The 13,415-nt window shown below is 33.5% G+C and overlaps 1 long non-coding RNA gene across 1 annotated transcript in view; it reads left to right on the top strand.

Moving 5' to 3' along the window:
- The window catches only part of LOC107973431 (uncharacterized), a 336,092-nt gene extending 324,473 nt beyond the window's left edge, over positions 1 to 11,619 (top strand). The window contains exons 2-4 of the long non-coding RNA XR_001715705.3: positions 4,554 to 4,625; positions 5,019 to 5,100; positions 8,244 to 11,619. This is a non-coding gene — a long non-coding RNA (uncharacterized LOC107973431). The remainder of the gene's footprint in view (positions 1 to 4,553; positions 4,626 to 5,018; positions 5,101 to 8,243) is intronic.
- The last annotated feature ends 1,796 nt before the right edge of the window (positions 11,620 to 13,415 follow it).

The raw sequence follows: 13,415 nt of genomic DNA, 5'->3' as shown, positions 1-13,415 counted from the left end.
TTTAAAAGAACTTAGAATAGAGCTACCATCTGACCTAGCATTCCCATTCCAGAGTATACACCCAAACGAAAATAAATCATTATACCAAAAAGACAGATGCACTCATGTTTCATCACTGCATGATTCACAGTAGCAAAGGCATGGGATCAATCTAGGTACTCGTCAATAATAGATTGGATAAAGAAAATGTTGTACATTATACCATGGAATACTACGTAGCCATAAGAAAGAATGAAATCACGTCTTTTGCAGCAGCATGGATGGAGCTGGAGGTCATAATCTCAAGTGAACTAAAGCGGGGACAGAAAACAATATACTGCATGTTCTCATTTGTAAGTGGGAGCTAATCACTGAGCACACATGGGCATACACATGGGAACAACAGATACTGCAGACTACTGGAGAAAAGAGGAAGGTAGGAGGGATGTGGGCTGAAAAACTACCTATGGGGTATTATGCTCACCACATGGGTGCAAGATACCCATGTAACAAAGCTGCACATGTATCCCCTGTATCTAAAATAAAAGTTTAAATGTTTTTAAAAATAAAATAATATTAAGTCATATGTTTCAATGTTGTATGTTTATTGATATGTACACAAAAACATGCATACATACATACAGCTTCAGACGAAGGAAGAGCCAATGTTTCAGTTTGAGTCTGAAGGCAGAATAAAACCTGTGTCCTAGATTGAAAGGCAGTCAGGCAGAAGGATTTTCTTCTTACTCTAGGAAGTCAGTCTTTTTGCTCTATTCAGGCCCTCAAATAATTGTAGGCGGTGTGCCTACATCAGGGAACGCAATCTGTGATACTGGGTCTACTATGTTAATCTCATCCAAAAACATCCTCAACAGACACATCCACATAACGTTTGACCAGTTATCTGGGAATCCTATGTCCAGGCAAGTGGACACATAAAATTAACCATAATATTGCCAATAACTTAAAGTCTCCCTGTGTGCTCCTTCATGATCATATGCCGCTGTCTAACCCTGAAGGAAAAAAAATAAGATTTTTTAAAAAATTGCCTGTTTATTAACTTTTCAGAATAATTATGCATTCTTCCATTAGTTTATTGACTCAATATTATATTTGTAAATCACATACATATTGATTCTTGAAGATGTAGTTAATTCATTTTCTTTTGCATAATGAAATATAGTAGTGTAATGGAGTATAGTACTCCATCGCATTTAGGTACCACCTTTCACTTAACAATTCTGCTCTTGATAGACATTTGAAACATTTCCAGATGGGGGACATTATGAATAAATCTGTCTTCTATATTTCTTCTTATGGTTATAAAATTATAGGGCTTTAAGAGTATACTTACTGGGTCATGGGGTATATAAAACTTCAAATGGCATATAAGTTGTCCATATATGTGTGGCTCTTTTTGTAACCTCTATTGTGTTAGAGTGATCTATATGGCTCTTATTATACAATTCTGCATTGTTTTTACCAAAGTATCTATATTCTCCTTAAAGATTATTTTGGCTATTCTTAATTAGTTGCATTTTCATATACATTTCAGAACAGTGTTTAAAATCATATTGAAATTTTTTATTGTCATTTAATTAAACATCTAAATTAGTTTAGATATAATTAATATTTTTAGTAGTGATGTATCTTATCCATAACCATGATAAAACTGTCCATTTATTTATGATTATCACAAAATTCTTATGCAAATATTGTTAAGTTTATTTCTTGGCATTTCAAAATTTTGGTGACTTTATACGTTTTATTATTTTTTATTTTACATTGGTTAATATTTATAAATCAATGATTTCTGCATACTTATTTTTATGAAATATATTTGACATATGAGATATGTATACTTATTTTTATGGAATACATTTTTATTATTGTAATCATTTAGCTGTTGAGTCCTAAGATTTCTTATGTACTATAATCCTATTATCTACAAACAATAATTGTTTTCTTTTTTCACTCTGTAATCTATAGTTTTTTTTCTTTTTACTTGCCTTACTTCATTGACTAGTAAGAAACTTCATTAACTCCGATAAGTCTAGTTATGATATTGAAGAAGTGTGATAGTAGGTTTAATTATCATGTTTAGTATTTCAAAAGAAAATTTATCAACATTGTGTATTATACAGGATAATTGATAAAAATATTATAAAGTGTTTGTAGCAGCTGGGCTTGGAGAGTCGCCTTTCTGATGTAATAATAGCTAAGCCCCTATGAATGTGCATTTCTCTTTCATAACTGATTGCCTGTAGAGCATACGTGAAATGAATATCACATATTTACATAAAAACCTCTATGTTGAGCTTGTGCCATTGGTTTTACCAATCAAATACCCCCATTCTAGAGTCAAGGCATCTACAAAGAACTCTCTCAGTGGCGGGTCAAAATTTAAGAAAAGACTGAATTCTTGCTGAAGTTTCAGGAGTGCTACACTGCCATATAATGTCTAATTCTACCTCTGTTGATAGCATTTGGTGTTATTTGAAAGCAGCATATCTCCCCTGGATCAATTATAATTGTTTTTGTATTATATTTGCCTGCATATCCCTAAACCCAAATTTCCAGGATTCAAGCAATACCTTGAGCTACCTGATACAATTGTATTAATTTGCTCTTTTTCTTAAATGATGAAAGCTAATTTCTGCTATTTGTATCTAAGTGCCCTGACTGATATATCTTAGCACTTTTCTACACCTAGATTGCTCCTTTCCTTCCTATTCCTCCTCTAATATTCCATTTTTGTTTTGAATCTATACCACTTAGGACTTTTCTCTTGCCAGTGTTGTCTTTGCTGTGATTATCAATTTTACCTCCCTATTGACTTAGTATTGTCCCATCAGATCAAAAACATGCTTTCATTTAAAAAAATATTAAATCATGCCATCATATTTCTATCCAGCTACTTTCCTATTTCTCTGTTTAGCCTAATTACAAAGCTCTTCCAACTGTCTGTACCTGCTGCATTCACTTAGTCATGTCCCTATTGCTCTGCAACCAGCTCGAATCAAACTTTTATATCCACAATTTTATTGAATCCTTCTTCAAGGTCACCCATGATTACCCTATGCCAAAGCCATAAAAAATGTCCTGTTCTTTCCTAGGAAATCTATCAGTAGCATATAATATGATTGCCACTCTTCTTTTGAAATGATTTCTTTCATTCATTTCAATAACAACAAATCTTCCTACTTCAGTGGTCATTTTTGTTTTGTCTTTTGTTCAGTTCTTCTCTTCTACCAAACTTCTAAATGTTGTACTTTCTTTCCCTGGTATAACCTTCCCCATATATTTCTGCACGGATACCTTCTTTTTATCCTTCATTTCTAGTATCATGTGTTACCATCCAACATCACCCTCTACAATATTTCTCAACTTTATTTTCTTCACATAACTTAATACAATCAGACACGTTTTAGTTTTAAATTGTATATAAGTATATTTTCTATCTCATAATTCTGGAAGTAATTGCCTCAGAGGGCAGGAGCTTTGATGGCATTATTGTTTGTATCCTCATATATAGATAAACTGTTGGCACACAAGAAACACTGTCTATATATTGGGTCAATATCAACAGTCAAGTTCTGTGCCAGCTCTTTATAATTAATTCATTCTATTTCCATTTGTGCACATGGAAGAATGAAATTAAAACTGAATGAAAACTTAGCTATCATCTTTTCAGTAGAACTGAATATCTCATACAATTTTCTTCCTGCACTAGAATAATAAATTGTGCTTATATCACATCTATATTCCTCTAAGCATTTAGTTTACATAGTCAAGTAATTTTGGAAATTATGCATAATGTACAATCCTCTTAAACAGTCCCTATTTAGATACATATATTAAAGTATATGAAAATATTTAAATGAAAAATCTTGTTTAATTATTTTCCTTTAGATTAACTTAATGTTTTATTTAGTATTTGATTTTAATATTTATTATTTTTTAAGCGGTTTTAGGGGTTAAAAATATATATATCACCTTTCACAGACTACTAAGTCTTAATATTATGCCATGCCAAGTAAAATGTAGAAGACTTAAAACCGTATCTCCCTTTATTTTCCCCTTTTATGTTATAATTTTCTATGTATTATATTTATAATCACTGAAGTTCTGCCACCCAATGTTATATCTTGTGCTTTCAGCAGTTTATATTTTTTAAAAATTAGAAGAAAAACTGTTGATTAACCCAGATTTTACTACTTTTTACTGGTTTATGTTCCTCTTGAAGTTCTAAGTTTCCCTGTGGTAGCATTTCACTTCAGCATAAAGAACTTGCTTTAGCATTTTTTCTATAGCATGTTTGCTGTTGAAAATTTTTCATACTTTTCCTTTATTTAAGAATGTATTTATTTCGCCTCATTCCTGAAGAATATTTTTGCCAGATTTAGAATTCTAGGTTGACAGTGCTTTCCTTTTCATTACTTTATAGAAGTTCCACTGTCTCCTTGCCTCCATGGTTACTAATGAAAAAATCATAATTACTTGTATTTTTATTTCATGGCATATAATATGTAATTTTTATCTGACTACTTTCAATATTTTGCGTTGGTTTTCAGGCTTTCATAGTACTCTTCTGACCATGGTTTTCTGGAGTTTTTTCGTATGGAGTTTGTAAGCTTCCTGACATGGTAAGTTTATATTTTTCATAAAATTTTAGAATTTTTAGTCATTATTTCCTCATATAAATTTTCTGAATCAACTCAATGGCCTTTCCTTCTGGGACTCCATAGTTATGTTTGTTAGGCCTTTTTAATATTGTCCACAGGTCCAAGACTCAGTTTTATTTGCCTTTTCATTATTATTATTATTTGTAATCTTCATTCTCTCTGTGCTTTCGATGAAATAATTTCTGCTTCTCTATCCTAAAGCCACGTCTCTCCTCTGTCTTCTTTATTGTGTTATTAGGGGTATCCAGTGAAATTTTTATGTCCAATGTTGTATATTTTATGTCAAAACTAGCATTTGTTTCTTTTAAAGTTTCTGTGTCTCTTTGAGAATGTCTATCTCTTCATCTATTTCAGGATTATAACTGTACTTGATGGAGCACAGTTATAATAGCTGCTTTAGAGTCCTTGATAATTCCCACATCTGAATCATCTCGAGGTTGGTTTCAATTAATTGCTTTTTCTTTGAGAAATGACTACTTTTCCCTTTCCCTCTTCTCACATTGTCCTAATTCTTTGTGTGTTAATAACTTTAGGTGGTATCTCAAACATTTTGAATACTAAATTGTGAGATTCTAGGTCTTGTTAAAAATCTCTGAAGAATACCAACTTTTTGTTTCATTCTATTTAGTCTTGTTTTAGCAGACAATTAATCCAGGTGGTTTTAGACCACAGTTTTGTCTTCTTTCTGTGGACAGCAGTACTAGCACCAACTCAGTTTTCAAAACCTATTCTGCGCTAATTTAGGTTTGCTCCATGCACGTAGCACTGTTGGGACTTTGAGCAGTGGTTTATATGATTGTTTATTTTTCATGTATTTGCTATGCTGATGTAGTTATAGCCTGCAAGTGTTGGACATATCCTGAGCATGAGAGCTTGGCCATTTCATACACCGATTTAGGGGATGTTTTATCTTCAGTTCTCTTTTATAAGGAACACTCTTCATACTCTGTCTTATGAGGTCCCTTTACCTCTTCTCTCACAACAAACTGTGGGTTTTTCTTGGAGCTTTAGTTTTCTATGCTGCTATGGCAGCTGCAACTTCAAAATGCTTACCTGCCTCTAGGGCCAAACTATAAGAGAATAAAAAAGAAAAAAATGAAAACAGGCAGATTTTCCCATATTTACCTTCTTCCAAGTACTCCCTTTCTTCACCTTCTGTACAAAAAGAAAAGCTTCTCTTGGAGTTTTTGCTTCCATTGAAGCTGCCTTCTGCTTGTTGCATGGTCATATCAGGGAGTTAAAATAGGACCAAAACAACGACAACAAATAAAAACTGGGAAATACAATCGTATGAGTCACCTCTTCAGATTTTTCTGGTTTGGTTTACTTTTTGAAATCCTCTCAAAATTGCTTTTTGTATATGCCTGCAGTTCTAGTTATAATCTTTTTCCAATAGTAGGTCATAAGACCCTCATTTCCAAGGAGCTCTTCCCCATACATGGGAGGAAGGAATGCTACAGACAGGTCCAGAAGGATCTGAACAGAAAGGCATTATTGGGTTTACCCCTCAGTCTGCTAGCATTAGATCAGACCCTTTGTGTCCAATCATATTTCTGCATGGCTATCCATTCTTCACTGAATCTAAGCATAAAAATAAATAGTTTTTCCGGTATCTTTGGGTCTTCATTCTGAAGGCTGCTATAAACTTTTGATTAAATGAATCTATTACGATTTTGATTAAATAAATCAAAACTTTTGATTAAGTACATCATGCTTTTCATTTGTCTTTTGTTAATAGGAGTGTCAGACATGACTCTTACAGTGAGAAAATGTGTGATATCTGCCCTCCCTTAGAAGAAAGAAAGGCTGAAATTCGATAGGCACCGATCTAGCTGCCAGAGAGATTTGACTGGCTCCAGGACTTAAGCTGGCCTAGGTGGGAAGATGGCCTCTGGCAACTCTAGAAGTTAGAAACCACCTAGATAGCCTGGAGACTTCAGCTGTCCCGAGTTAATAGGAAGGAAGTCTCTGTTTTCTCTTTTTCTGAATACTTTCCCCCCACCCTCGACCTTGATTCAATTAAATGTGAAACAGAGAAAACAATACTGCTTACTCAGGGTTGTTTTGAAGATTAACTGAGTTTCTACAGTGATAAAAGAGTGACTGATACATATCAAGCTTGCAATAAATGAAATTCTGAAATATTTTTTGTGTAAGCAGTTTCAGAGAAACATAAATGGTAATACAAGTTTATAGATATATATAATTTGTGAAAGAGAGCCTGCAAATATTACTATGAAGCTTATTGACACCAAAGACTTCAAATTAGGTTTCCTAAGAATAGGTTTGGGTATTATTTTAAGGGTAGACTTAAAATAATATAAGAAAATATCAACATCAATACACGGCATGGATTTTCAAATAAGTAGGTACTCAACAATACTAAAACAGATAAAAAATAGTAACCTGAACATTGGACTCTTTATGGTCCATGAAGTGTTGATCTGGGTAGTTTTTATTTTCTTTCTTAAATAACATTTAATTAAATGTAAATACAAGTGAACAATTTTGCATGAAACAATTTCTTTTTATATGTTGAAAAATCTGAAGATCTGGCAACTCGGGGGCTGCATTCTTAGATGGCTCCAATTTGAATGGGTTGTGTCAGTAGCCTCCTTGAGATGGAGCTTCAGTCTCCAAATCTGCAATTAGTTACAGTCCTACTGCTTGCTGTTGTTTCCACTACACTGAACAAGGGTGTGAGTTTCCTTTTATCATCAAGTCTTTTTTTTTTTGAGACGGAGTCTTGCTCTGTCACCCAGGCTGGAGTGCAGCGGCACTATCTCGGCTCACTGCAAGTTCCACCTCCCGGGTTCATGCCATTCTCCGGCCTCAGCCTCCCCAGTAGCTGGGACTACAGGCGCCCGCCACCACACCTGGCTAATTTTTTGTATTTTTTTAGTAGAGATGGGGTTTCACCATGTTAGGCAGGATGGTCTCGATCTTCTGACCTGGTGATCCACCCGCCTCGGCCTCCCAAAGTGCTGGGATTACAGGCCTGAGCCACCGCGCCCGGCCCATCAAGTCTTTATTCTTATTTATTCAAACACTATGGTTGAGAGAAAAATTATACACATACACACATACCCGCGCCCCCACCACACACACAGAGACTGACACAAAGGATTTCAGTTGTGAAACTACAACACTAAGAAAGAAAAATAACTAAATCTCTGTTAAATTTCTTGGCCTCCTACTTGATTTAGTCAGAAAACCTCTATATAATTCTAAGCCAACACTAATTAATAGGCCATTGCTTTTCAAAGTTTAATGTGGATGTGAATCCCCTAAGGATCTTAAGAAAATGCAAATCTTCACTCAGTAGGACTGGAGTGGGCCTGGGACACTGCAATCCCAATCGGTTCCTGAATGATGCTAATACTAGGATCTGAAAGGTCCACACTGAGTAGCAAGGAGTGTCCTGCAAGGTCTAACTCAAGCACTAGTGTGTTGTTGAAAATAAACCAATTGATAAAACTTTCTATTTCATGAGGAGCTCTATAAGGCAATCTTCTTTTTTTCTAAAGGATAATTTTGGATACAAGAAAAATCTTTTTCTAATTATTTCTACAAATGTAGTTATTTTTGGCAGATTTTGATGGATGTACATTGATGGATAGCCACATGGATCCAGAAAATAAAGATAAGTATGTACCAGAGTGAATCAAGAAAGTCCTAGGATTTGATATGTCAGTCCATGATTCTCCAACTAGCTTTCCTGTTTCCAACTGAAGACTTCTACTCTGCATATTGACTAAAGCAGAAGATATGCAGGGAAGCTCAGTCTCTCAATTGAGTGGATTCTGAAATTTATCCTGTTGTCTTCAGCTACTAAGGCTAATTTGCAAATCACACTGTGTACGGGTAAGCATAAACTGTAAGCATATATATTAATCTTCATTTTTTTAAATTGTAATCATTCACATATAGGCCTGGTCCATACTTAATTTCTTTCTTGGCTTCATTATTTTTTTTTCTGTCAAACATTTTAAATTGCTATGTTCCAGGTACTTAATATATATATGAGAGTAAGATGTGATGTTTATTCTCTGACATCTCATAGCCTGGTTTCCAGGTACTGGTCCAGCTCTGTTAGCCTCCTGCCTGGAGATGGTAATTTCGTTTCAACTTCACCGGTCCTTTTCCAAGGAACAGGGACCAGGGAGACCCAGGGACCAATCTCTTGGGCCTCAACTTTCTGAGACTTTATTGTATCTAATATGGACCCTTTTGAACATTAAAACTCTTCGCTTGAATATTTTCACCACTTGGATAGAGACCTGTGTTTCCATTTACTACCTCCAGATTTGGGATAGAATTCCTGACCCAAATGTGATTCATATTTTAATATCAGATCTGTTTGGAATCTCTATTTTGGGCCAATAGTACCCTCCTCGTGTGTAAGCCTCAGAGAGCAATTACACTTGGCCTTTACTATTTCTGGACTCTCTATCTCCAAGTATCTCTATCACAGCTCAGCCACATTAATATGAAAGCATAAAGTGGCATGATAAACCAACACTTTTTAATGTTTTCTCATTCCTGGATGCTGTGTCATTGTCAATTGTAACAATACTCCTTTTTCTTTCTTTTCTTTTCTTTCCAGTTTTATCTCTCCCAATAAATACAATATTCTACATCCTCTATTGTACTCAGAATTTGGAAATTAACCCCAGTATGCTGATTAATAGTCATAACTATATCTAGATAACAAAATATGCATATATATGAAGGAGGCAGACAATAGGGGAGGGCAGGTTGAAAGTTTTTTTTATCCTAATTTCTTGAAACTCTTCTTACATGAGTCCCTTGACTACTCTTACATATGCATCATTTTCTCTCTCATGATCACATATGCTTTAAAATATGTAAAATTTATATGAATATATTTTATGCCTGGCTGCATTTTAATACCTCCCGTCAAGTGTTCCAGGGTGAAATAGGAGCACTTGGGAAGCACTGCAATGAATTTACTGCTTATTCAGCATATTGATAGAGTCTTCTCTAAAACAACAAAAAGTGTTGACAGCAAATTGAAGATCTTAAAGGTAAGACAGACTGATCATACTTTAGTTGTTTATAAAGCTAAACTTATACATATTCACACTCAGGTTTTGAGGAAATGAATTCTTATATAGAGTATTTTCTTACCCAGAGTTTACTGTTCCTCGAGTTAAAAAAAATTAAAGAATGAAAGTGAGTCTTCATCATTTTATTCCTTTCTTTTTCCCCATCAACCTTTACATTATTTTCTAATATTTTTCTGAACTTTCTGGCCAATAATCAAGATTTTGAAAAGAATAGGCTGTTTTAATGTCAGTTAGTTCCTTACTAAACCTTTATTACAACTTTTTTTCTCACTTGTCTATTTCCTTGAGCAAACATGACATGAAGCATTTTCACAAGAGCCTGTTCCCAGAGAAATTAAGGTCAGTGAAAGGCCAGATCAAATGGTAACAGATTTAGAAGGAAGGATGAATGATGCATTTCTTAACAGTAACAGAGAAATCAAGTTAATGCACTTATTTCTTTTACTTTTGCAGACCATAAAAATGCAGTTTTTTATACAACAGCATGTAAAATAATCTTTAATCCAGTATTCTGATTTGTTTTAGGTAATATGTATTAACTAATAGTTTTCGGTTGTTAGTTTATTTTTTTCTGTTCTGAGAAACATAAATGGCATAAATTTGAATGTGAAATAATCAGGTATGAATAATTAAATGATTAAGTCATTGAAGTCTAAAGTTCAAACAGAAATAAGAAAATTAGATTATGTGGATAAATATTGACCAGATAAACAAAGAACCTCATTATTTCTTAGTAATGATGGTCTTCCTTCCACAAATGTCAACATCACCTTATAGTCACTCAGATGTGAAACCTAAAGTCTCCCTTGATTCAGCTAAATGATACGTTCCTTCTGGTACAGTCGATTCACCTAATGAAATATTTTTCCACTTCATCTCACCCTTTGCACTGATCCTGACACAACTCAGTCTAGGTACAACCTTTGCACATGATCAACTGCTTTTCTTACTTTCCAGCCTTTTCTCCATCCATCCAGTCTATAATCAGTTTTATGTTCTCAAAACATATGTGTCATAAGTGTTCTTCCATGTTCATAAACCTTCAGTATTTCCAAAAATTTATAAGGGTGGTTCAGCATCTGTATATTATATAAACATCACCTGGGCATTTGATTTAAATGCAGGTATTAAATATCTAGAAACAACTCTAGATACTCTGTTTGAAAAGATTGTCTGGCCAATATTGCTTCTTAAATATTACTTCAGGGTGATTAGAAAGCAGGTGGTCCAAAGTTTCACAAGTGTTATTCTACAGAATAAAGTTTAGTCATTGCCTTCCACAAGTAAAGGCACAATGGACCTTGCTAACTATATCTCTTACCCAACGAAGCAAGTTCTTTACTTTAGCTAAGATTCATATTGATTCTCTTTTCATATCCCCTTTTTCATTATTGTCTTCTCCCACTTATGAAGGAAAGTATGAGTCTTAGTCATCATCAGTCTTTTATAGTGCATTGAGGTGCAAATAAAAAGACGAAGTTATATATCATTATCTGAGATACCTCCTTTAACAAAGACACCATCCTTTTGGGAGGGCTTTATGACGTTCACTGGCTTGTATGTGTGTCTGTATAGTGTAAGGCATGATATATGGAATGGAATTTGTGTTATCCAGTTAGCGTTTTGAAATCAAATTAAGATATACAGTACTTTAGAGTGACTATTAGGAACACTGACAATTTTATTTGTATAAGTTTAAAAATAGTATTTTCCAACAATTGTAGAAAAATAGATGATTTCTGACAGAGAGCCTCAAAGTTGCTGGAAACCTGATCCATCTCTTTCTCCCTTTCCCTCTCTCTCTCTCTCTATAGTTATATAATGAAGTTTATACATATAAACTTATGTTATATATGAATTATATATGTAAACATGATATATATTTATCATTTTTGTGTACATAATATATAGATATTTATAAATTTATATGATATATAAACTTTTCATTAAAGGCCTTCCTTTTTTGTTAACATCTGCAAAATAAATAAAGTGGTACTCTTAAAAGCAAGATATTCAACCAAAGTATTAGAAATTTCTAAATATTTTCAATGTTATAGAGGGAAACGAAATATTATTCAGCCTTAAAAAAGAAGGAGATTCTACTATTTGAAACAACATGGATGAATGTGGAGGATGTTACTTAGTGAAATAATTCAGTCACAGAAGCGCAGATCCTGGAGGATTCCTCTTATGTGAGACATCTAGAAGTAGACAATAGATTGGTGGTTACCAGGGAGTGAAGAAAGGGGGATATGTTTAATCCTGTTCAATGGGTATGAAGTCAGTTATAAAAGGTATGTAAATTCCAGTGATTTGCTGTACAACATATCACCTATAGTTAACAATAAAGTATTGTACATTTAAAAATTGTTAAAAGGGTACATCTTATGTTTAATGTTCTTGCCACAAACAAACAAAGAGAGACACAAGGAAACTTTTGGAGGGGATGGATATATTTATACTTTGCAGTGGTGGTAAAGTGGATACCCATGTTCAAACTCAGTAAATTGTATACATTAATTATGTTCAGTTTGTATCATAATTTTATTTCAATAAAGCTGAAAAAGCACTGCTTTGTATTTTTATTTTAAACATTTATTCATATACATGTCTATTATTTGTTTTAAATGTTACTCATATTCATTTTTACCTATTATGCTCTGTTGCCACAGTGAAATTGTAATCTATTGCTGTACATGGATTTTCTTTCACATTTAGGTATTTTCTCTGATACTAAAAATGTGTATTCGATAGATTATTGTTAAATTATAACAAATATTGAATTTATTTCTAAAAGCACAATATAACTCAACTTTATTTACATAGAAGACTTAACATACTGAAAATAGATACAAACTGAAAAAAAAAGTTGCTTTCTCCAAGTATTTTAATAATTTTAACAACACTCAGAGAAAAGTCACACTTCCCTGACAGTGATAACTAAATTTTGAAATAAAATTCCAGTCAAGCAAGTATTAACTTTTTTCTAGCAATTTTACATTAAAACTATAGAAAGACTTTCAGAATCAAGAGTACTATGAAACAGGAAGCCTGATTTTCTATCTTAGCTATATCACTTGTTTTCTGTGACCTTAAAACAATTTCTATTCATCTTTTCCTGAACTAAAAAATAAATGTAAACTTTTATGACTAATTCATCAGATATTTCTTAGGTTAAAATCCAAACAGAAAGTATTTTCACATTAAAGACTTTTGTTATTACAGTGTGGACCACAGCACACAGAACATGAAAGCAAGTCAATTCCCTAGGCATCTTTAGAAATGTTCTTTTCTTAGAGAGAAAAATTGGAAAACAAATGGATTCAAAAATCTATCTTCAAAATACAGAGTTGGGAAAGGAATCTTATCCATTTCTTCTCATTGTCAAGAAATGACTGCATTAGAGTTCCAAATATATGTAGTACAAAATAATATAATTATGGATGTCTTCACATTTGATGTTGTGACACACCTGATAAGGCCAGGGCACTTGACGTAAAGGCTGACGATTGCTCAATGAGCAGATATGCCACACTTCTATCTATTCTGGCAGCTTCTATTACAGTTTGGAGTCAACTCAGGACAACTCTTCATGACTCTATGTCAAGTTGTATTCAAAAACATGTCAACTCTAATGTTCCATCATTTAGACATTTGTAAT

The sequence above is a fragment of the Pan troglodytes genome, chromosome 12, assembly GCF_028858775.2.
Source record: "Pan troglodytes isolate AG18354 chromosome 12, NHGRI_mPanTro3-v2.0_pri, whole genome shotgun sequence".
Taxonomy (NCBI): Eukaryota; Metazoa; Chordata; class Mammalia; order Primates; family Hominidae; genus Pan; species Pan troglodytes.
The sequence above is the reverse complement of the archived record's forward strand: the minus strand, read 5'-3'. Positions and strand labels throughout refer to the sequence as shown.